The sequence below is a fragment of the Ruditapes philippinarum genome, unplaced genomic scaffold (genome assembly GCF_026571515.1).
Source record: "Ruditapes philippinarum isolate M1 unplaced genomic scaffold, ASM2657151v2 ctg4175_1_1_1_1, whole genome shotgun sequence".
Taxonomy (NCBI): domain Eukaryota; kingdom Metazoa; phylum Mollusca; class Bivalvia; order Venerida; family Veneridae; genus Ruditapes; species Ruditapes philippinarum.
In genome coordinates this window covers 166,175-193,011 of record NW_026853197.1, presented here as the reverse complement: position 1 = coordinate 193,011, position 26,837 = coordinate 166,175, and the positions used below count along the sequence as shown (strand labels likewise).

Below are 26,837 nucleotides of genomic sequence, written 5' to 3'. Positions count from 1 at the left end.
TCCATTGCTCTTTTTTAGCTTACCTGACCAGTGGTCAGGGTGAGCTTTTGTGATCTTTTCGGCTGTCCATCATCAATGGGTCATCCACTATTTCATGTCCACCCACTAATAGGCACCTTGAGTAGACTGCTGTCATTCACTAGATTCAAAGTTAACAATGCTACATGATATTTTTCTACTTTTCTTCCATGTGAATGGTGTTAAGTTTCTTGTATGAATCTTGAATGGGGTTTTTAAGGTCATTGAATTTATGGTCTCTGTGGTTAAAACAAAATTATTCTTCCTTACACAGTGTTAAAGTTGCTTTTGGTTGTATTTCAGTTAAACATTTAAGGACAAACCTGTTTCTCTTAAAGATTCCAGAGTTGAAATATGCATTGTTTAAAATATCAACATAGTAGTGGTGTCACAGTCAATAAATTATACATCGGAAATCATAAAACTTTGGCAATGATATGCAGGTGTGTCACTTGAGGTAATCACAGCATACAATCTTACATTCAATATGATGATTGAAGCAAGACAATCTGGGGTCTCTTTTACATAAAATAAAAAAAATGAAAGTTTGTTATCTGTAAACTGTACATTCAAACATGTGTAAAAGACTACCTCTTGATAAAGATCGCCCTGTAAATATTGGTCATTTTTAACAGCCATTCATTAATTTAACAGAACAGAGTAACCCTCAAAATAAAGACCACTTGTCTATAACAGCCATGTTAGATGACCTTTGTTAACAGGTTTAACTGTATGGTGAACATTTGTTTTTGATTAAAAGTTTAAAGTTGTAACAAGTGTTGTGAGTAGCATCAGGTACAAGTTTTTTTTTTAATTATTTTTATTATTTTTAGCTATTTTGTCATTTATAATCACATCTTGTTTGTACTCCTTAAATTATTGTGTGTGAAATTTAGACTATACATTGATGGCTGGTCCAATTTGGAACTTCTGAAAGGGCAATATGAAATATATTAAGAGCATAGAAAAGCCTTGCTAAATAAATGAACTGCTTCAGAAAGCAAGAATATTTAAATGGTGGCATGTCATATTTTATTTACTGTTATTTTTAAATGACATTTTTTTTTTGAAGCAAGAAAAATCAAATGAACTGTGAATTCCCAACTTTACCATTAAATAAAACATACAAATTTGGGGTAAAACACATATTTAGAAATTCAGTTTTCACTAACATGACTTTGTTTGCCATGCTTTTTGATCACATTATTTACTCTGTGCCATTCTGTATACCAAGCTGAATAGATAGAATAAGTTGACAAAACAAACTGTTGGCAGAGAGCTTTGCCTCTTTTTGGCATTTCTTCCATTTTGCCAATTGAACCAGCCATTTACATGTTCAATACTATAAGAATGTTACACTGGCTGCTGGTACAGACTGGAATATCTAGCTCGAGGGTAACTGTTTACGGCCGTAACGAGTCTCTGCCGAGTTTCCGCTAAACAGTTACCCGAAAGCTAGATACTCTGGTCCGGTCTAGATACAGCCAGTGTTTGATTCTTTTTCTTACATACTACATGTCAATTATTTTCAGAACAAAAATTACGAAATCTAATATTTTCATTACGCACTTTTTTCTTATAGTAGCGTATGACCTTACAAACTTCATTCATAATGGTAAAATGACGTCATCCATAGAACGCAATTCATTCAAATGACGCCCGGCAATGATGTCATTTAAAGCACGCGACTTGTCTTACATGGGGGGAGGGGGTGTAAGACAGGGTTTTCTAGCACCGGTGTTAACGGAGATAATCCTCTCTGATATGCAAGAATACATTTTCTGCCAACTTTTTCTGTATTTAATTTGCATAAAAGTTTGTATATGACTGTATGTTATATGACCACTTTGGTATAATGATGAATTGTCACTCAGAAAAGCAAATTTCTCACAAGGACTTTTAAATTATTTAATCTTATTCCGGATTTTAAATGTTTATCAATAAATAATAATATGCTACTTTGTTTAATATTTTTAATATTGACCTTGTACCTTTCATATTTGAAGAATATAAAATAGATAATAACTTTATATCAAATATAGTAGTTGTAATTTTACATGTTATTTTTGTTGTAATAATTAATTATGCGTTATCATGCTTATTAAACTTTGTTGAATTATAGTCATAAAATTTCCTCATAGTTGCAATATGCATACTCATGTTCATCGAATGATAGATATAATATTTTAGCTTAAAGATATTTAGAAGGGTTAAAGTGAACAATGTTATAGTGGTTATTTTACATGTACTGAGCTCATGTTAACTCATTGTGACTTTCCATCTTTTATAGTTAGATTATAAGTGAACTTAAAGGGACTCCTCTGAGGTTTTTTGATATGATGGGGCTAGGAATAGTTTTCAAGATTTGTGTAATATTTGATGTAGGTTTGAAATTATAAGTTGAACGCATAATTTTAGGTTATTTGCTTACTCTGTTTTTCCAGAATAATCATTTTTATTGTGCAAAATGACCCAAAAATAAGAGAAATAAAAAAGGTTTATCTCATATCTGAGGCTAAAAATAGCACAAAAATTGATATACAATTCAATTCTGAGTAACTATATTTCTTTCTTCTCATTTGCATATTTTACCATTTTAAGCGGCCCAATTAATATATAATGTAAAATATGATTGAAAGAATTATCAAATCTTATGTTACTATAATTAGACTTTTGGACCTCAGTGGAGCACCTTTAAGCCTTTTTCGGCCTGTTAGACAGTTAATATACTAAATGTTCCATTTCTTGTACAGTTTTATTTGCCAACAATACACATTAACTCATTTTCTGGGTTTGAAATGATTTACTTTATGTATGAATTTGTTATAAGTATTACATGTATTTATGATATCTGTGGTTCAAATGCCAGTTTTCTTACTTTTATCCATATCTTTCCATAAATGTATTGGTTTTATTTGTAGTATATACATTTTATATACACGTGCATGTGTAATTATAAAAATAACACATGTCTGTTAGGGTAAAAGTGGACATTAGCAACCCAAGAACTGAAATAAAACTTAAGATGGCAGAGCTAATGGGGTTATTTGAGTACAAGGGTTGATAATATGCAGTATTACCCTGAGAGACAATTACACCCAACGTTGATTATATCAGGGGAGAGAACTAAAGCATTACATTTTCTTAAGTCTATACAGATTACTTGCCCTTGGGGAATATTACAAACTGGGTGATATTCATTTCCAGGATGATAGATCAAAATAACACCATGTAACGTCAAATTAGGCTATGTAGTAAATATTTACTGAGGTATAATAAATAGAAAATATATATTTAAAACAATAAAAAAATGATTCCATTCCTATAATTGTAAGAAATGTCCCATATGTGTATACTATATGCATGCAATTGCAGTTATTTATGTTCTTAAAGAATGACTAATTGACAAATGTTTCTACATGTATTAATTGAGGGTTGACCACAAAACTGTTGTAAGTCCTTCTTATTTCATATAAGTTACTGCAGTTTTGCATTCAAACCTCATCATATATACTCCAAAAAGTCCCGGAATTATTGTTTTGTTAAAATGATGTTTGACCACTATCTGTTCTTATATATGCTGCCTGTAAATTATAAAAAAAAACAACTTTTTTTTAAATTTATTGTTAAGATTAGTTGTTAATTGTTAATTTTTCAAGTTGTATATTATTTTTTTTAATATCTAATTTGTTGTAAAAAACAGTTATTTTTTCATAGTTTAGTATTTTTCTTATACATTGTATATTAGTAAAATAGTTAATCAATTTTAATATATTTACAAATTGTTATACTTACTTCTACTTAGCAATTCCCTATTACCGGTACTTAAGAAAATGTACATCAATAATATATCTTAACATAAAACCACGGTTATTTAGAAAATGTACATCTATAAATTAATCTAACTAATATACATGTACACCTTCATATAACATCATCATTATTTAAAATATGTTCAATTATAAATCTAACATACATGTTCACAAGTCCTCCATTTTTTAGAAAAAGTACATCTATAAATCTAACATTACACCCTTAAAAGATAATACTTTTTCTTTTCAAGTTGAGAAAACCAAGTCATATCCATGTCTAGATTGTAGATTCAATTTGGGTTTATATGGCATGATTGTATGTTTCAAAGAAAAGATAAGAATGGCATTGACTTATTATAATTGATAAACGAGGGACATGTGGCCTAATGGTTACGTTTTCTACCTTCTTGCGTTATGACATTAATTTGAGTGAAAGAAAAGTGTCTTCTTAGGACAGCTAATAAAGAAAAGGACCAGAAAAGAGACGGCAAAGAGTTTAATATCAGTGGGTTGAACTTAATTCTTTCTCACAGTCAAGCTAAGCCCTTACCAAGCTAAAGATGTGCTGGCTGTGCTGGCTGTGGTCACATGGGTAGGTACATTCACTGCCAGCTGGTTTATGGTTAAATAAATACATTATATACAATCATGTACTCATGTTTTAGATAAATAAAGTGCAGTTTTAAGTGTCTTCCAGAAATGTAATATGTAAATCATATATTATTTTGCAACTTTATGCTAGAAGATTATGTTATATAACAAAGCAGTAAGGCGAGTAATTTACTTAGGAAATATATTATCAATTTTGAGTGCATTGTTGTTCAATAATGCACGAATCAAGTTTGAATGCTTATGAATATAATTCCGAAGGTCAATAGGCCTGAGTGATTAATTGCTAGGCATTTGAATTATAAACTGCATTATTATACTATAATGCAAGAAAAATTTAAATATCTAATGCCACTCTAACATTACTAATAAAAAAAGAATCAATTAAAATTTGTAGAACTACATTGAGTGTAGAAGTTTTCCTAACGTCATTTGTTTTATTAACGTTATATCTAATTTTAATTTTCATAGAACTTTTACATTCACTTTCATGTTATACAGTATACTATAGTATATTTTTCATGAACTTTTTGCCATAATACTTAGCATAACATGAATAACATAAAAAGTGTATTATTCGACTATAACTTTTTTTATTGAAGTTGTCCAGTTTTCATTCTGGATAACTAAAGACCACTTATCATTTTTAGGGGGGAAATTTGACAAAATAATATCAGTATCAGCAGTGTTTATTGGCTTTTTAACACTAGTTTAGAATTTTGATGCGTATGAATTTATCACAGAGTATAATCAGTATAGTTATTAAATAATTTGATAAATACAGCTCAGACCTATATAATAACACAAATTAAGGGAGATCATTAACTTATACTTCAAGCAGAGAATAGTTGCACTGGTCGATTTTCATATCTGCATGTCTGTTATGTTGTTACTGAACAATATACATTTGATATTGGCTGTTTATTATTATTATATAATTATATTAAGAGGAAATTTTTTCGTTTGCGTGAAATATGGTATATATTTTCACGAAACATGATAAAATGCCACATATTTTCACGTTGAGTGAAAATATATACCATTTTTCACGAAAAACGAAAAAATAACCTTTTTGTTTAATTTCATTATCAAAGAAAAAGGTAACGAATCCCCTTGCTTGCTACCAACTGCAATTGTACAGCGCGCAGTAATTTATACGTAAGCACGCGCTGTTTGGCGCTACATTGTGACGTCATGTAAACAACTCTTTAAACATCTGTACAGCGTTAATTACTGAATTAAAGATATTGGTGTTCGGATTAATTTTCTTAGTTAGACCATTTTCTATCATGCTAGATAGTTTTCAAAACAATATTCAAGAAAAAAAGTTGTTTTGTATTTATCAGATTTTTCAAACAAAACTGCGAAAGAAGTCCCTTAAAATAAATATGAGTTTTGACTCCGCCCACTTTCATATTTATATTTCATATTTATTTTTGAAAAATATGAAATATATTTGACTGATATAGCACCATATTTCATAATTGATAAATTTGTAAAAATAGTTTTTCCTTGATAATATGACCATGCCTTCTTTAACTCAATCAGATTTTAACATTATGTGATATGTGCACATTTATTGATAATTACATGTTTGTAGATAATTGCTAATTATATAGGACTATTTTTATGGTAAATTTTTTACATAGATCTATGTACATGTATATATATGAATGTTTGAGCAATATTTATATATTTATGAAATATTTTAGCACTGTTATAACATGTATATGAGCCGCGTCACGACAAAACCAACATAGTGCGTTTGCGACCAGCATGGATCCAGACCAGTCTGCGCATTAGCGCAGTCTGATCAGGATAAGATGTTCGCTTACATACTTTATTATAAGTAGAGAAACTGATAGCGAACAGCATGGATCCTAATCAGACTGTGCGGATGCGCAGGCTGGTCAGGATCCATGCTGGTCGCAAACCCACTATGTTGGTTTTGTCATGACGCGGCTCATATGATTTTTAGCTATATAAATGAATGCATGTTTTAGCAGCGTTTGTTGAATGAATGCTCTTGAAAAATAACATCATCTAATAAATTGTTATTTTGTTATAACATTTTTATGAATGCCAGTTTCATACAATAAATGGGTCTTTATATAATTTTCTTTGCTTTTTCTTGTTTTTAGCTCAGCTGAGTTCAGTATGCTCAGATCTGAGCTTTTGTGAGCACGTAATGTCCATTAAGTGACATTATGCTCATATTTTCATAGTCAAGTTGAGCCTTATTGACTTTCTATTGAATTTCTCAAGATTGACTGTTAAAATGGTGTCTGACCAACCGTTGATATTGGAAAATGTTCAGGATAAAATTATAAATCTGCCTAAAATATAAAAAGACTGCCCCACTCTTTTTATAAACTGGGCGTTATACGTAAATTCTAATGGATATTTACAGAAATTTTGTTTAGATCTGTGCATTATTTATTGTTTATGGGAAGTAAATTATTGAAGTAAAATGAATTATTGCAAAATGAGAACTTATTTTGATATTCACCTGTTCACTAGCTATATACCCTTGGATGGGCATAATGTCAGTAATGCCGGTCAGTCAGCAGTTATGTGTCTTTAACCAGAGTCTGATATTGTTCAGCAGTGATAGGAATGATCCGAAGTACAAATGTTCTGTTTGTTAATTTATTTACTTGCTTTTCGGGTTTTTACTCGAAAATGAATGCACCTAGAACGTTATATTGTTCAATATTGCAAAAAGAAGAAAAACACTAACACACAATACAAAAGGTATATACGATTCGTATTTTAGCTTTAGTTAAGTTTAAACAATATTTATTTCAATTTATACAACATAAATATATACAGTAAGCATAATATACAATCGCATTGATAGATTTCGTGGATTGGAAAACAAGTCAAATGTGACATATTTAAAGTCCTTTTCACATATAAGGTATTGCAATAAAAAATATGCAGAATAATACAGAAAAAAGCAAATAAGATAAATAATTAAAATGAAAAAAATGTGTTAGAGAGTAGTAGAATAAGAAAACATCTGTTTCAAGATTATTTCAAAATATTGGGAGATTACTCAAAACAATTTCTATTACAAAATTAAATGTTGTTTTTAACAATGTTTGCCCCCACTTTAGGAGGGGGGGGGATTTAGATTTACCCTTGTCCGTTCGTCCGTCCATCCATCCGTCCGTCCGTTCTCATTTTGTGTCGCACGTAGCTCAAAAAGTATTTGACCTAGTGTCATGAAACCTTACAGGAATGTTGCTCAGCATGTGAAGTTGTGTACCTGATATTTTTGTGTGGATCTATTTAGTATTTTTAGAGTTTTTGCCCTTGACTTCGTAAAAATTTGCAATGTTCAACTTGCGTCACACGTAGCTTAAAAAGTATTTGCATATGGTCATGAAACTTTACAGGAATGTGAAATTGTGCACTTGAGATTCCGCTTTTGAATGTTTTATCAGAGTAATTGCCCTTGACTTAGTGAAATTTTGCAATTTTTAATTTGTGTGGTGCGTAGCTCAAAATGTATTTAACCTAGAGTCATGAAACTTAACAGAAATGTTTGTCAGCATGTGAAGTTGTGCACCTTGGGTTTCGCTTGTGGATTTATCAAGTATTTGTAGAGTTATTTGCCCTTGACTTAGTAAAAACATTTCACTATGTTGTGTTATGTGTTCCTTGAGTTCTTGGGTTAGAATCAACCCACTTTACAGGAAAAAAAGTTCTTGCCCTTTACTTAGTAAAAAAAAAATATTTTTTAACTTGTGGCGCATGTAACCAAAAACGTATTTGACCTAGAGTCATAAGATTGACAAAACAGTGTAGTGTGGGGGCACCCGTGTCCTATGGACACATTTCTGGTATTCAATTTAAGTTAAATTTTTCAGAAGGTTTTATATAGAATGTTCCATAAAAACGAGACAAAAAATATTCAAATAAAGTTTTGAATTAAGATAAAGAATAAAGAATATAAACCTGAGGGAAATAATTGACAGAAAAAAGTTGATATTAGTTGGTAAAACGTTTGGAAGCTAGGATAAACTGTTAACTTTAAGAATGCTTTTTTTCGTTCTTGTTAATGCTCAGGCCTTAGCTTTACATCGAAACGTTCATAAAAAATTGTTCATTTTAAATGTGTTTATTGCTGGACCTATTACATTGAAGTATTTCTGCTGTGTGTATTGATAAGACATCACACGATTGTCTACTTTTACATTGCACGATTTTCTCGCATAATTATACACGAGAAAATCGTGCGTAGGCAGCAGGCGTAAAATTAATAAAAAATTTCTTAAAGGCGCATGTAAGCCTCACAAATGAATACGATTATATGTTTACATGTTTGAATTATTGATTAATTTAGAACACTAGATGTTTGATGTAATCACATGCTGAAAACCATGTTGAATGTAAACTATTTTGTCATAACACATAGACAAACGTTCGCAAGTGGCAATGTAAATGGTATTTGTCTACTACAAAAAAACTAAATGAGCCGCGTCACGACAAAACCAACATAATGGGTTTGCGACCAGCATGGATCCAGACCAGCCTGCGCATCCGCACAGTCTGTTCAGGATCCATGTTGTTCGCTTCAAAACCCTATAACAAGTAGAGAAAACTGATAGCGAACACTATGGATGCTGATCAGACTGCGCGGAAGCGCAGGCCATAGGAACTCGAGAACGGGACCGCAGATTGCGGCGTATATTTTCGATCTTGTAACGGTTTTTAAATACGTTTCTGCTACATCTAAATATCTTTTAGTATTATCCGAGTGTATGGACTCAAAAAATATATTATCAATTGAACCCAATCTGTCTCTTTTAAAATTGGTCAAATTTTACGGTATTATAAAAAAAGACCTTTTTCAATATACCGTATATTTGACTGATTTTTAAATTAGCAGATTATATTTAATTGAGATTAGATAAATAAAGACCACCCGCTCGCATAATATGAAAAGATATTCAAAGGTCGGACAAACAATATGTAAAGCCGGTACGGATTCGGATTTATGCGCCGCAATATGCGGTCCTGTTCCAGAGTTCCTATGGCGCAGGCTGGTCTGGATCCATGCTGGTCGCAAACCCATTATGTTGGTTTTGTCGTGACTTGACTCAAATCACTGTTATTTAATGGCTAAACAGCAGAAGAAATCAAAGCACAGAAGGCGCTGAATTTGTTTGGGTCTCAGAATGTAAGAAAGGTGCAGGTTGTGAGATTATATGTTTAGTGCCACCAATGCTTTCCAGCGTTTTTATTTTAGTAAATTGGCTATTAGACTAATTGCAACACTGATATTCAATCCAATGTTTATTTGACTTTAACAATTTAAAAAAATGAGTAACCTTTACTGGGATTTGAACTCCAGACCTCTCGCTTCCTAAGCAAGCCCGAAAACCCTTCAGCCACGGTGAATTTATATGTGAACGGCCTGAATCAAACCATATTATTCTAAATTAGGGCTTGTAACGACTTTAACTGTTGTTTAACACAGATGTAAATAATCCTGGAGCTTACTATAAGCATGTATATTTATAAAGAATCAAACGGCTGCAAGTTCTGTGGTATTTTCTGATCTTTGCAATCTAAATCTTACTGTATATCTGTATGCATTTTCCTGAATAAGTTTATTTTTATGTATTATAATTCCTTTTGTAAGGCACCAGAGTTTGATACATACGGAATTCTGCATAACTAGAGTTGCATCAAAAAATCATTTATGTTCTTTTTTTTACGACAGCCACACTTTATCTTTGTATATCATGGCTACTTCCTTAACAAAAACACTTAAAAAAAAGAATTTAACAAAAAAAAAAGTTTCCTCGACTGGGATTCGAACTCGAGTCCTCTCACTCGCGAGGCGAGGCGAGCGCGTTACCACTGTACCACGGAAAAGTTATTCACAGTGTGTCTGAATAATATCAAGTCATTCTAAATTTAGAACTTCCATTGCAGTTCGGGTTTGTAATCCTTATTAATTTCGTGGTATTTTGTTCAGGGTAAACCTGTTGTTTATAATTGAAGTAAATAATTTAGCAAAAATCCTCTCGCCCAAACGGTCCGGCATGTAGAATCTATATATTCCACTACTCGGTTTGTGTAGTATTCGGTAATCAACATGGCTAAAAATAGTATTTTCATTGATAAAATCATATTCATCCGCGTAATTTGTGATTGTGCATTTATTGACAATTCTATAAGCCAACGCTATTGTTTAACTTTAAATGCGTTGTAATTTGTTGGATACTTGTAACAAAATAAAATATTTCTTTCTTTTAAATCGCTATTTTTTAGCTGTTTTGAGAACTACTTGTTGTTAGGTTTGTAATAAACTTCTGTGTCAGAGATTGAATGTCCGCTTTGTATTTAGTTATTTTCGATCAGAAAATACAATAAAACAATATTAGAAATCTTTGACCATTCGGGAATTACTTTGCTTGAAAATTGATGCGCCTGTCTTTGACCATCTTTACGCAGTGATCTCCCCTGAATTTTTCGGCTTTAGTGTACATACAAAAGGGAAGTAACCGCTCCAAAAAAGTGGACTACTTTCGGCATTTGCAATTAACAACATTAGACTCTGAAATTTCGCTACCATTATTTGTTTGGTCTGACGACCCAAACAAATAAAAACGATTCAACTATATGGCCAGTGAATGAGTTCGGAAATTTGAACTGAACTCCAATTTAGCTTTGTAAAAGCGGAATAAAATATTTTGTTGACTATTCATAAATAAACATACATTGGTATATAATCATATAGATAATGCCATTTAATGAACACTTTGCTCAGTAACGAATGAAAACTTAAAAGCTTTTTGTTTCTTGAAATAAGTTCACTTAGAGTTATCTTGTATGGAAGTCAAACTAGTCCTTGGTTTACATGTGGCTACTTTAATGACAAATAATTCAACATTCAGCACTACTTTCGTCCGTCGGGTAATAAGCATCGACTCTATTAAAGACGTCATTTAAAGGCACATTATGCCTCAGAAATCCTTTTTTATCAAATTCTTCAGAAATGTAAAACACATGTTTTATCATGTTTTAATAATAGATTTAGAACATGTAAGATATTTAACAGCTGAAAAAGTAGTGCTGAATGTGCAGTAATGTGTCGTAAAGGTAGCAAATAATATTTTGACTTCCATACAAAATACTAATTCATTATAATTATACCAATTGCAAGCAAAGCAAAAGATGCAAAGATAGTTCATTTATATGGCAAATAAGTATTTTTTGTGGAACTTGTAACAAGACACCAAATATTTAAAATTTTGAGAAATAAAAATGATAGCATTTCTGACGCATAATGTGCCTTTAAACATTTTAAATCACATGTCTGCCATTCTAAATAAGGAATCTGAGGCATAATGTGCCTAAGAAAAATACTAAGCTATAATTTTACAAAGAATGATGCTTAAAAGTTTTTTATATATAAATTTGACAATTCGGCTGTGTTGTCCGAGAATCACGGAACTATGCCGTTTGCACGGTAATCACGAAATTTTGCTTTACATATTTAAATAGAATGTGCCTGTTTTGTGTGTTTGGGAAACGTTTTTCTCTGTGTACATGATATGGTAATGCACGGATTTAATGAACGCCATAAAACGCGCACAATAACGGTACGTGGAATTAAAGCCTTGGGTAATGTTTATTTAAATTTTGCGATATTGGTTTTCATTTCAACACGCAAACAAGATAACGGAATTCAACTGGATTTGGACAACTGATGTACCTGTGTTGTAATTACGCAAGTTACCAATTTTGTTATCTTATCTGTAATTACCATTTTATTTTAAGGAAAGTATTTAATAAGTCACATGTATAGTCTCTAGTGCTTCTTTCAGTGTTATAACGGAATTATTGTCAAATCATTACATATAATACTTGGTCGCGATATTGTATACATGTAATATTTTGTGTGAATAACTTCAGGCGAGTTCAATAAATCTCTTTACAAAGTGTCGTCGGAAAAAGCCGAGTTGTTTAATATCATACCACGTATCTTTTGCCCGTTGTACAGCGGAAAGGGCCGAAACGTGAACTGTTTTTGAATGTATGAAGAGAAAGTGTATGCGGAAAGATACCTATTGTCAGACAATCAACTTTCTTTTAAAAAATTTTCCCGCATATCACGTGATCATGTGATGGTCTGATGTGTGTTGTATTGAATGCGCTATCATTTTAGAGGGAAAGGACGCGGACAATGGCGGTGTTTGTTGGTAAAGTAATTTATTCTTGTGCTAATATATTTCGAACCATAATATTTGAATTCCTCTTTTTATCTGACGTCTGCAAATCATTGTACGAATGTGTTTTATTTGTTTTTTAGCTTTTAAATTAAATGCTGCTTTGCATTCAGGGTGATTTTTGAATGCTTGTTGACATTACGTTCGATGTTTATTTTATCTCGCTGCGCGACGCTCTTGCGGATTTTGTTCAACACACTGCACTTGTACAGGCATAATGTCTCCTTCCTACAAACTCAATTTCTTGATTTCTGCCAATATGCATACTTGGAAATTGTGTTTTCGGCTTCTCTTGCGTGATTTCTGCTAAAATGTATTTGATATTTGAGTTGTGTTTCTTGTTTATTTTGTGCGAATTCCGCTAAAATGTAAAAATGTGATGATGTATTTTAGTTGTTATTATAAGAAGGGGTGGGTTAAATTGGTTAATGATGGTTTAAATGTAAAATGCGATTTTTGACAGGTCAACGCGTCTTTTTATCAATTATCTCCCACCTATGTAAACTACAAAATGTGTTTCTTATTTCTAGTGTGTAGTTTGCTAAAATGTAAACATGTGATTTGGTATTTTAGTTGATATTATTAAAAGGGGGTGGGATTATTTGTTTATTTATTTTTTAAATGTTAAATGCGATTTTGGTCAAAACTATACACGCGCGATCTTTACCTTACGTGAATGTTTGCTAATATTTGATTATGAATTATCCTCATCTGTGTAAACTAAACATAAAAAGTATTTTTTGTTTACATTGTGTATTCTGTTAAAATGTAAACATGTGATTAGGTATTTTAGTTGATATTATTAGAAGGATGTTTGATGGTTTTATCATCAATGGTTTAAATGTAAAATGCGATTTTTGCCAGGTCAACGCGTTGTTTTTCTTCGAATTGTCTCCCACCTATGTAAACTAAAAGATGTGTTTCTTGTTTATTTTGTATATTTTGCTAAAATGTAAACATGTGATTTGGTATTTTAGTTGATATTATTAGAAGGGGGTGGGATTATTTGATTATTTATTTTTTAAATGTTAAATGCGATTTTGGTCATAACTATACACGCGCGATTTTTACCTTACGTGAATGTTTGCTAATATTTGATTATGAATTATCCTCATCTGTGTAAACTAAACATAAAAAGTATTTCTTGTTTACATTGTGTATTCTGTTAAAATGTAAACATGTGATTTGGTATTTTAGTTGATATTATTAGAAGGGGGTGGGATTATTTGATTATTTATTTTTTAAATGTTAAATGCGATTTTGGTCATAACTATACACCCGCGATTTTTACCTTACGTGAATGTTTGTTAATATTTGATTATGAATTATCCTCATCTGTGTAAACTAAACATAAAAAGTATTTCTTGTTTACATTGTGTATTCTGTTAAAATGTAAACATGTGATAAGGTATTTTAGTTGATATTATTAGAAGGATGTGGGTTGGTTTTATCATCTATGATTTAAATGTAAAATGAGATTTTTGCAAGGTCAACGCGTCGTTTTTCTTCGAATTGTCTCCCACCTATGTAACTAAAAATGTGTTCTTGTTTATTTTGTATATTTTGCTAAAATGTAAACACGTGATTTGGTATTTTAGTTGATATTATTAGAAGGGGGTGGGGTTATTTGATTATTTATTTTTAAATGTTAAATGCGATTTTGGTCATAACTATACATGCGCGATTTTTACCTTACGTGAATGTTTGTTAATATTTGATTATGAATTATCCTCCACCTATGTAAACTAAACATAAAAAGTGTTTTTTCTTTACATTGTGTATTCTGTTAAAATGTAAACATGTGATTAGGTATTTTAGTTGATATTATTAGAAGGATGTGCGATGGTTTTATCATCAATGGTTTAAATGTAAAATGCGATTTTGCCAGGTCAACGCGTTGTTTTTCTTCGAATTGTCTCCCACCTATGTAAACTAAAAGATGTGTTTCTTGTTTATTTTGTATATTTTGCTAAAATGTAAACACGTGATTAGGTATTTTAGTTGTTATTATTAGAAGGGGGTGGGATGGTTTGAGTTATTATTTTTTTAAATGTTAAATGCGATATTGGTCAGGCTTACGCGTCGTATCTATTCACGCGCGATTTATACCTTACGTTAATGTTTGCTAATATTTGATTATGAATTGTCTCCAACTATGTAAACTAAAAATGTGTTTCTTGATTATTTTGTGTATTCTGCTAAAATATAAACATATGATTAGGTGTTTTAGTTGATATTATTAGAAGGGGGTGGAATTGTTTGATCATTTATGGTTTAAAACTGTTAAATGGAAAATGCGTTTTTTATCAGGCCAACGCGTCGTTTTTCGAATTGTCTCCCACCTGTGTAACTAAAAATGTGTTCTTGTTTATTTTGAGTATTTTGCTAAAATGTAAACATGTGAATAGTTATTTTAGTTGATATTGTTGGAAGGGGGTGGGATGGTTTGATTAATTATTTTTTAAATGTTAAATGCGATTTTGGTAGGGCTTACGCGTCCTATCTATTCACGCGCGATTTTCACCTTACGTGGATGTTTTTATATTTGATTATGAATTGTTTTAAACCTATGTAAACTAAAATGTATTTCTTATTTATTTTGTGTGATTCCTTTATATTTTTTAATGTTAAATGCGATTTCGGTCAGATTAATGCGCCTAAACTATGCTCTCGCGATTTTTACCAAATGCGGTGTTTTGCTTTTAATTATCTCGGCCATGGTGTCCCATAATTTTTGTTATCTATTGTTTAATTGTTGATATTCCCCACCTAAATTTTGTGTTTCTTGTTTTTTTGTGTGTGCCAGGAAATTCTGCAAATTGTCCAAATATGTGCACCTGCAAATTTGTGAGGAGACTGGATGGCAGTGTTACATTGATAGTGTTTTATTTTGGAGTGACATGATCAACGGAGCATTGAGTACAATGTATATTTTGTATATGTCATTGTCAGTCTCATGACAGACTTCAGCATTCAGGTACTTTCCTTAAAGGAATATTTCAATAAGTAAATGATATATTTTAAAGAGATTTAATAGATAAGTAATAATTTAAGTAAGACACACTGTTAATTGGAGTTGTCCAGCTAGCTATCATATGGAAAGCTAGAAGTTGTACTTAGATATCGGCCATTGCCTGTAACAATGCTCTCAAGAGTCTATATTCATCTACCAGTTAAGCTGGTTTCAGCACAACAATTTTATAGTAAAATTTCAAATTTCAAAATAGTTTATGAAGATATATTTAATTGTTATCAATGTATAATATATTCTGAGGTTTTATCACCCGCCCTTGTCTGAAAGATTGCACTAAAGGAACACATCTACCAATACAGATAAAAGGGTCTCAATATGACTGAACGAATTACTAGACAGACACTGTGGAAGTTGATCAAGATTGGTATCGATTCTTCGAGAGTCAAGGTGCTGATATACTCGCAAGAAGCAGTCGTGTTTGGGACAGCTTTCTACACCTCTGTGCCGGCAGATTTGTTAGATTGGAAGTTGTTTCAGTGTGGAGAGAGATGAACACGGTGTATTGTTGGGTAAAACTTGCCCTTGGATGTCACGGGTAGTTCTCATTAAAGGTAATTAGTCATGGTTATGTTCATAAAAGAGGGTTAGAAATCCCTGTCATTTCAAATAAATATGTCGTAATAATTACTGCTATTTTCATTTTGTATAATGGGCTATACATTTGCTTGGTAGTGTACCTACACTTGTTAGAAACAATGCATATTACGACAATTTTTCACTGACCAATTTGCTTGAATGTCGCCATATGACTTAAAAAGAAATAAAGATAATTTGTAACTAGTTAATTTTTTCAAAAGATTTATAATAGTATATTTTCACATTTTGCGATTTGCATGTTGTTCTGTTAACTCTAGTTACCTTTTAGTAAACCGTTGAACAATGAATGCTAGATTTGTGTACAGCGTTGTGATGGTGGATAATGTCGAAATGTGGATGGTTGTGTAACATTGGTAAAAAGTTTGTGTTGGGAAGTTGCATGATGGAGCATTGGTTAATTGTAAATGGCATAGTTATTCTGGAAACAGGCTAGCATCCAGGAAGAAATTAAGTATTAATGTAATGTAATATTTCAATAAGTAAAAATATATTGAAATGGTTTATTCTATAAATAAATGATAATTTAAATGAGAAGGTATATCTTATAGATGATAGGAATTGTCAAAAATTGGTTGTCTTGTTAGCTGGCAGATGGAAGTTTAATGGTTCTACCTCAGTACAACCACTTGCCTGAAACATTGCACTTAGATGCACATCTTCATGTACCAAAAGAGCTTGAGTGTCGCCATATGACTCAAAAACCAACAAATTAATTGAAATATGTTGATTTAAAAAAGTAAATATTTACATTTTGAGATAATTGTCACCGGCCTTTGTCTATAACATGTATTGTTCTTAGGGGAACATCTGCAAATGAAGCTGGAGACGTGCAAAGTGGCATTGGAGCTGTGACTACTGGAGCAATGAAGGACTTGACAGACACTGTGAAAGTTGATCAAGACTGGTATCGATTCTTCGAGAGTCCCGGTGCTGATATACTCGCAAGAAGCAGTCGTGTTTGGGACAGCTTTCTACACCTCTGTGCCGGCAGATTTGTAAGATTGGAAGTTGTTTCAGTGTGGAGAGAGATGGACACGGTGTATTGTTGGGTAAAACTTGCCCTTTGATGTCACGGGTAGTTCTCATTAAAGGTAATGAGTCATGGCTATGTTCATGAAAGAGGGTTAGAAATCCCTGTCATTTCAAATAAATATGTCGTAATAATTACTGCTATTTTCATTTTGTATAATGGGCTAGACATTTGCTTGGTAGTGTACCTACACTTGTTAGAAACAATGCATATTACGACAATTTTTCACTGACCAATTTGCTTGAATGTCGCCATATGACTTAAAAAGAAATAAAGATAATATGTAACTAGTTAATTTTGTCAAAAGATTTATAATAGTATATTTTCACATTTTGCGATTTGCATGTTGTTCTGTTAACTCTAGTTACCTTTAAGTAAACCGTTGAACAATGAATGCTAGATTAGTGTACAACGTTGTGATGGTGGATAATGTCGAAATGTGGATGGTTGTGCAACATTGGTAAAAGTTTGTGTTGGAAAGTTGCGTGATGGAGCATTGGTAAATTGTAAATGGCATAGTTATTCTGGAAACAGGCTAGCATCCAGGAAGAAATAAAGTATTTATGTTATTTAATATTTCAATAAGTTAAAATATATTGAAATGGTTTATTCTATAAATAAATGATAATTTCAATTAGAAGGTATATCTTACAGATTATAGGAATTGTCAAAAATTGGTTGTCTTGTCAGCTGGCAGATGGAAGTTTAATGGTTCTACTCCAGTACAACCCCTTGCCTGAAACATTGCACTTAGATGCACATCTTCATGTACCAAAAGAGCTTGAGTGTCGCCATATGACTCAAAAACCAACAAATTAATTGAAATATGTTGATTTAGAAAAGTAAATATTTACATTTTGAGATAATTGTCACCGGCCTTTGTCTATAACATATATTGTTCTTAGGGACACATCTGCAAATAAAGCTAGAGATTTGCAATGTGGCATTGGAGCTGTGACTACTGGAGCAATGAAGGACTTGGCAGACACTGTGAAAGTTGATCAAGACTGGTATCGATTCTTCGAGAGTCCCGGTGCTGATATACTCGCAAGAAGCAGTCGTGTTTGGGACAGCTTTCTACACCTCTGTGCCGGCAGATTTGTAAGATTGGAAGTTGTTTCAGTGTGGAGAGAGATGGACACGGTGTATTGTTGGGTAAAACTTGCCCTTGGATGTCACGGGTAGTTCTCATTAAAGGTAATGAGTCATGGCTATGTTCATGAAAGAGGGTTAGAAATCCCTGTCATTTCAAATAAATATGTCGTAATAATTACTGCTATTTTCATTTTGTATAATGGGCTCGACATTTGCTTGGTAGTGTACCTACACTTGTTAGAAACAATGCATATTACGACAATTTTTCACTGACCAATTTGCTTGAATGTCGTCATATGACTTAAAAAGAAATAAAGATAATTTGTAACTAGTTAATTTTTTCAAAAGATTTATAGTATATTTTCACATTTTGCGATTCGCATGTTGTTCTGTTAACCCTAGTTACCTTTTAGTAAACCGTTGAACAATGAATGCTAGATTAGTGTACAACGTTGTGATGGTGGATAATGTCGAAATGTGGATGGTTGTGTAACATTGGTAAAAAGTTTGTGTTGGGAAGTTGCGTGATGGAGCATTGGTAAATTGTAAATGGCATAGTTATTCTGGAAACAGGCTAGCATCCAGGAAGAAATAAAGTATTTATGTTATTTAATATTTCAATAAGTAAAAATATATTGAAATGGTTTATTCTATAAATAAATGATAATTTCAATGAGAAGGTATATCTTACAGATGATAGGAATTGTCAAAAATTGGTTGTCTTGTTAGCTGGCAGATGGAAGTTTAATGGTTCTACTCCAGTACAACCCCTTGCCTGAAACATTGCACTTAGATGCACATCTTCATGTACCAAAAGAGCTTGAGTGTCGCCATATGACTCAAAAACCAACAAATTAATTGAAATATGTTGATTTAGAAAAGTAAATATTTACATTTTGAGATAATTGTCACCGGCCTTTGTCTATAACATATATTGTTCTTAGGGACACATCTGCAAATAAAGCTAGAGATTTGCAATGTGGCATTGGAGCTGTGACTACTGGAGCAATGAAGGACTTGGCAGACACTGTGAAAGTTGATCAAGACTGGTATCGATTCTTCGAGAGTCCCGGTGCTGATATACTCGCAAGAAGCAGTCGTGTTTGGGACAGCTTTCTACACCTCTGTGCCGGCAGATTTGTAAGATTGGAAGTTGTTTCAGTGTGGAGAGAGATGGACACGGTGTATTGTTGGGTAAAACTTGCCCTTTGATGTCACGGGTAGTTCTCATTAAAGGTAATGAGTCATGGCTATGTTCATGAAAGAGGGTTAGAAATCCCTGTCATTTCAAATAAATATGTCGTAATAATTACTGCTATTTTCATTTTGTATAATGGGCTAGACATTTGCTTGGTAGTGTACCTACACTTGTTAGAAACAATGCATATTACGACAATTTTTCACTGACCAATTTGCTTGAATGTCGCCATATGACTTAAAAAGAAATAAAGATAATTTGTAACTAGTTAATTTTTTCAAAAGATTTATAATAGTATATTTTCACATTTTGCGATTTGCATGTTGTTCTGTTAACCCTAGTTACCTTTTAGTAAACCGTTGAACAATGAATGCTAGATTAGTGTACAACGTTGTGATGGTGGATAATGTCGAAATGTGGATGGTTGTGTAACATTGGTAAAAAGTTTGTGTTGGGAAGTTGCATGATGGAGCATTGGTAAATTGTAAATGGCATAGTTATTCTGGAAACAGGCTAGCATCCAGGAAGAAATAAAGTATTTATGTTATTTAATATTTCAATAAGTAGAAATATATTGAAATGGTTTATTCTATAAATAAATGATAATTTCAATGAGAAGGTATATCTTACAGATGATAGGAATTGTCAAAAATTGGTTGTCTTGTTAGCTGGCAGATGGAAGTTTAATGGTTCTACTCCAGTACAACCCCTTGCCTGAAACATTGCACTTAGATGCACATCTTCATGTACCAAAAGAGCTTGAGTGTCGCCATATGACTCAAAAACCAACAAATTAATTGAAATATGTTGATTAAGAAAAGTAAATATTTACATTTTGAGATAATTGTCACTGGCCTTTGTCTATAACATATATTGTTCTTAGGGACACATCTGCAAATAAAGCTGGAGACTTGCAATAGGCACTGGAGCTGTGACTACTGGAGCAATGAAGGACTTGGCAGACACTGTGAAAGTTGATCAAGACTGGTATCGATTCTTCGAGAGTCCCGGTGCTGATATACTCGCAAGAAGCAGTCGTGTTTTGGACAGCTTTCTACACCTCTGTGCCGGCAGATTTGTAAGATTGGAAGTTGTTTCAGTGTGGAGAGAGATGGACACGGTGTATTGTTGGGTAAAACTTGCCCTTTGATGTCACGGGTAGTTCTCATTTAAGGTAATGAGTCATGGCTATGTTCATAAAAGAGGGTTAGAAATCCCTGTCATTTCAAATAAATATGTCGTAATAATTACTGCTATTTTCATTTTGTATAATTGGCTAGACATTTGCTTGGTAGTGTACCTACACTTGTTAGAAACAATGCATATTACGACAATTTTTCACTGACGAATTTGCTTGAATGTCGCCATATGACTTAAAACGAAATAAAGATAAGTAAAAATATATTGAAATGGTTTATTCTATAAATAAATGATAATTTCAATGAGAAGGTATATGTTACAGATGATAGGAATTGTCAAAAATTGGTTGTCTTGTTAGCTGGCAGATGGAAGTTTAATGGTTCTACTCCAGTACAACCCCTTGCCTGAAACATTGCACTTAGATGCACATCTTCATGTACCAAAAGAGCTTGAGTGTCGCCATATGACTCAAAAACCAACAAATTAATTGAAATATGTTGATTTATTACATTTTGAGATAATTGTCACCGGCCTTTGTCTATAACATATATTGTTCTTAGGGACACATCTGAAAAGAAAGCTGGAGACTTGCAATGTGGCATTGGAGCTGTGACTACTGGAGCAATGAAGGACTTGACAGACACTGTGAAAGTTGATCAAGACTGGTATCGATTCTTCGAGAGTCCCGGTGCTGATATACTCGCAAGAAGCAGTCGTGTTTGGGACAGCTTTCTACACCTCTGTGCCGGCAGATTTGTAAGATTGGAAGTTGTTTCAGTGTGGAGAGAGATGGACACGGTGTATTGTTGGGTAAAACTTGCCCTTTGATGTCACGGGTAGTTCTCATTAAAGGTAATTAGTCATGGTTATGTTCATAAAAGAGGGTTAGAAATCCCTGTCATTTCAAATAAATATGTCGTAATAATTACTGCTATTTTCATTTTGTATAATGGGCTAGACATTTGCTTGGTAGTGTACCTACACTTGTTAGAAACAATGCATATTACGACAATTTTTCACTGACCAATTTGTTTGAATGTCGCCATATGACTTAAAAAGAAATAAAGATAATTTGTAACTAGTTAATTTTTTCAAAAGATTTATAATGGTATATTTTCACATTTTGCGATTTGCATGATGTTCTCTTAACCCTAGTTACCTTTTAGTAAACAATTGAACAATGAAAGCTAGGTTAGTGTACAACGTTGTGATGGTGGATAATATCGAAATGTGGATGGTTGTGTAACATTGGTAAAAAGTTTGTTTTGGGAAGTTGCATGATGGAGCATTGGTAAATTGTATTCTGGAAACAGGCTAGCATCCAGGAAGAAATAAAGTTGTTATGTTATTTAATATTTCAATAAGTAAAAATATATTGAAATGGTTTATTCTATAAATAAATGATAATATCAATGACAAGGTATATTTTACAGATGATAGGAATTGTCAAAAATTGGTTGTCTTGTTAGCTGGCAGATGGACGTTTAATGGTTCTACTCAAGTACAACCCCTTGCCTGAAATATTGCACTTAGATGCACATCTTCATGTACCAAAAGAGCTAGAGTGTCGCCATATGACTCAAAAACCAACAAATTAATTGAAATATGTTGATTGAGAAAAGTAAATATTTACATTTTGAGATAATTGTCACCGGCCTTTGTCTATAACATATATTGTTCTTAGGGACACATCTGCAAATAAAGCTGGAGACTTGCAATAGGCACTGGAGCTGTGACTACTGGAGCAATGAAGGACTTGGCAGACACTGTGAAAGTTGATCAAGACTGGTATCGATTCTTCGAGAGTCCCGGTGCTGATATACTCGCAAGAAGCAGTCGTGTTTGGGACAGCTTTCTACACCTCTGTGCCGGCAGATTTGTAAGATTGGAAGTTGTTTCAGTGTGGAGAGAGATGGACACGGTGTATTGTTTGGTAAAACTTGCCCTTGGATGTCACGAATAGTTCTCATTAAAGGTAATGAGTCATTGTTATGTTCATAAAAGAGGGTTAGAAATCCCTGTCATATCAAATAAATATGTCGTTATAATTAACTGCTATTTTCATTTTGTATAATGGGCTAGACATTTGCTTGGAAGTAGACATTCCTATAGCTTTGTTAATTGTAGTTTGACTTACAAGCTACTTTGAGACAGTTCGTTTGTTTTATTTAACTACCTTCACTTGTTGAAAACAATGCATATAACGTGAATTTTTCATTGACCAATTTGCTTGAATGTCGCAATATGACTTAAAAAGAAATAGAGATAAATTGTAACTAGTTAATTTTTTCAAAATATCTATTTATAGTATATATTCACATTTTGCAATTTGAATGTTGTTCTGTTATCCCTAATTACCTTTCAGTAAACCAGTGGGCAATGAATGCTAGATTAGTGTCCAACGTTGTGATGGTGGATAATGTCGAAATATGGATGGCTGTGTAACATTGGTAAAAGTTTGTGTTGGGGAGTTACATGATGGAGCATTGGCAAGTTGTGTATTATGTGAATGGCATTGTTATTATTGAGACAGGCCAGTATCGTAGGAGAAATAAGGTATTTTATTTCATTGAATATTTCAATAAGTAATATATATTCGAAAGGATTTTTCAATAAATGAGTTATAATTTCAATCAGGTATATTTTACTGATGATAGGAATTGTCAAATATACTTTGTCTATTAAGCTAGCAGATGGAAGTTTAATAGGTCTACTCTGGTACAACCACTTGCCTGAAACATTGCATTTAGAAGCATATCTTCATGTACCAAAGAGCTGGATTGTCGCCATATGAATTAAAAACCAACAAATTAATTGTAATATGTTGAGTTTAAAAAGTTTGTTTAGATAAAGTATATATTTACATTTTAAAGTAATTGTCACCGGCCTTTGTCTATATTTTTGCACTTAGGGACATATATGCAAAAAAGCTGGAGAGTTGCCATGTGACATAATAGCTGTGACTTCTGGAGCAATAAAGGACTTAGCAGACACCAAGAAAGTTGATCAAGACTGCAGACACCAAGAAAGTTGATCAAGACTGGTTTCGATTCTTCGATAGTTCTGGTGTATTGGACTATTTTCTTTTCCGATGTCCTGGCCACGCGGTTCACAGTGCATTTTTACTTTTAATGTTAAGATATTGTACTTTTGTTGTCGTTATAATTTATTTTGCTGTTTTCCAATTGTCAAATTAAGTCATAATAATTTCAGTTGGTTATTTTTCGCTAATTATAAACAATTTTTACTTTTGTTGTAATTAAAACCTGTTGTTTAATATTTGTTTAAAAAGTATTTCCAATGTTACTAACATGAGTATGTTATTTACAATTACTTCCATCCAATAAATTACTTTATGTGTTCTTTAATTCTTTTATAATTCTGGTTTTAAATTGTTTAACATGCTGTATAATATTTTCGGATGCGTTGTCCTGACTTCTTATGTCGTCATGCGGGTCGTCATGCTATTTTTGCTTTAAATGCAAACGGATTGTATGTGTTTCGTAATTATTTTATATGGTCGGATATTTTTTTAATGCATTTTTATTGCTACTAATGTAAATGTTTTCTTTCATGAAAAAATGTTATTTTGGGCACCTAATTCTATTTTGCTGTTTTCCCATTGTCAAATATGTGCCATAATAATATCAGTTGCGATGTCCTGGCCACGCGGGCCGTCGGTAATTTTTCGCTAAACTATAAATATATTGTGTTGTTATTAAAATCTTTTTTCTCATATTTGATTTGTTTTAAAAAAATATTTCCATTGTTACTAACATGTTTAGTTTAATTACAATTTCTGCCATCCAATAAATTATTTATGTGTCCTTTAATTCTATTGCAATTCTGGTTTCAAATAGTCCAACCTGTGTCCTAATATTTTCCTTTGCGATTTCCTGGCTACGCGTTGTCATCGGTTATTTTTCGCTAAAATGTTAACATTTGGTACTTTTATTGCCTAATGTTTGTTATATTGTATTTCTTATGTTACTAATTGATATGTTTCAATCAAATTTCTCTCATCCAAATAAAATATTATTCGTGGCCTGTATTTCTTTAAATATTGCGGTTGACAAATTTGTGTCATAATATTTTCTGTTCCGATGTTCTGACCATGCGGGTCGTCATGCTATTTTTGCTGTAAATCCAAACATATTGTACGTGTGTTATATTTATTTTATATGATCGGATTTTTGTTAAAATGTATTTCTAATGCTACTAATTTATATGTTTAAAAAATCAAAATTACATCATTCAAAAAAGTTATTTGTGACCCCTATTTCTATTTTGCTGTTATCCAGTTGTCAAATATGTGTCACAATGATATCAGCTGCGATGTCCTGGCCACGCGGGCCGTCGGTCGTTTTTCGCTAAAATAAACATATTGTGTTATAATTAAAATATGTTTTAAAAATGTATTTCCACTGTTACTAACATGTATATTTTAATTACAATTTCTTCTATCCAGTAAATTACTGTATATGTCCTTTACTATCCAGTAAATTACTGCATATGTCCTTTAATGCTTTTACAATTCTGGTTTCAAATTCTCCAACCTGTCCCCAAATATTTTCCTTTGTGATTTCCTGGCTACGCGTTGTCACCGGTTATTTTTCGCTAAAATATAAACATATGGTACTTGTTTTGTCTAATATTTGTTACATTGTATAACTTATGTTACTAATTGAGATGTTTCAATCAAATTTCTCTCATCCAAATAAAATATTATCAGTGTCATGTATTTCTATTTAAAATGCGGGTGACAAAAATGTGTCATAATATTTTCCGTTCTGATGTTCTGACCATGCGGGTCGTAATTATTTTATATGGTCGGATATTTGTTAAAATGCAATTCAAATGCTACTAATTCATACGTTTAAAAAATCAAAATTACTTTATTCAAAAAAGTTATTTGTGTCCCCTATTTCTATTTTGCTGTTATCCAGTTGTCAAATATGTGTGACAATAATATCAGCTGCGATGTCCTGGCCACGCGGGCCGTCGGTCATTTTTCTCTAAACTGTATTTCAATTAAAATATGTTTTAAAAATGTATTTCCAATGTTACTAACAAGTATATTTTAATTACAATTTCTTCTATCCAATAAATTACTTTATGTGTCCATTAATACTTTTACAATTCTGGTTTCGAATTGTCCAACCTGTCCCCAAATATTTTCCTTTGCGATTTCCTCGCTACGCGTTGTCACCGGTTATTGTTCGCTAAAATATAAACATATGGTACTTGTTTTGTCTAATATTTGTTACATTGTATAATTTATGTAACTAATTGATAGGTTTCAATTAAATTTCTCTCATCCAAATAAAATATTATCAGTGTCATGTATTTCTTTTTATACTGCGGGTGACAAATATGTGTTATAAGATTTTCCGTTCTGATGTTCTGACCATGCGGGTCGTTATTATTTTATATGGTCGGATATTTGTTGAAATGAATCTCTATTGCTACTAATTTATATGTTTAAAAAATCAAAATTACTTCATTCAAAAAGTTATTTGTGTGCCCTATTTCTATTTTGCTGTTATCCAGTTGTCAAATATTTGTCACAATGATATCAGTTGCGATGTCCTGGCCACGCGGCCGTCGGTCATTTTACGGTAAACTAAACATACTGTGTTGCAATTAAAATTTGTTTTAAAAAAGTACTTCTAATGTTTACTAACATGTATATATTTTAATTACATTTTCTCCTGTCCAATAAATTACTGTATGTGTCCTTTAATACTTTTACAATTCTGGTTTCAAATTGTCCAACCTGTCTCCTAATATTTTCCTTTGCGATGTCCTGGCTACGCGTTGTCACCGATTATTTTTCGCTTAATTATAAACATATGGTACTTGTATTGCCTTATGTTTGTTAAATTGTATAACTTATGTTACTTATTGATATGTTTCAATAAAATTTCTCTCATCCAAATAAAATATTATCAGTGTCATGTATTTCTATTTATACTGCGGTTGACAAATTTGCGTCATAATATCTTCCGTTCCGATGTTCTGACCATTCGGGTCGTATTGTACGTGTGTTGTAATT

At 32.3% G+C, this 26,837-nt stretch overlaps 2 long non-coding RNA genes across 5 annotated transcripts; both read left to right on the top strand.

The window, feature by feature from the left end:
• The first annotated feature begins 17,159 nt into the window (after positions 1-17,159).
• Positions 17,160-20,947, top strand: LOC132736052 (uncharacterized). Of its 4 annotated transcripts, none has more exons than XR_009626535.1 (3): positions 17,160-17,410; positions 18,255-18,546; positions 18,858-20,947. It is a non-coding gene; the product is annotated as an uncharacterized LOC132736052 (long non-coding RNA). The 4 variants fall into 4 exon arrangements; XR_009626536.1 differs by lacking the exon at positions 17,160-17,410 and adding an exon at positions 17,824-17,906; XR_009626534.1 differs by lacking the exon at positions 17,160-17,410 and having other exon boundaries at positions 17,957-18,546; positions 18,858-19,040; positions 19,389-20,947.
• Positions 20,948-22,508: 1,561 nt separating this feature from the next.
• On the top strand, positions 22,509-25,962 carry LOC132736051 (uncharacterized). The gene is made up of 3 exons (XR_009626532.1): positions 22,509-22,757; positions 23,148-23,338; positions 23,694-25,962. It is a non-coding gene; the product is annotated as an uncharacterized LOC132736051 (long non-coding RNA).
• The last annotated feature ends 875 nt before the right edge of the window (positions 25,963-26,837 follow it).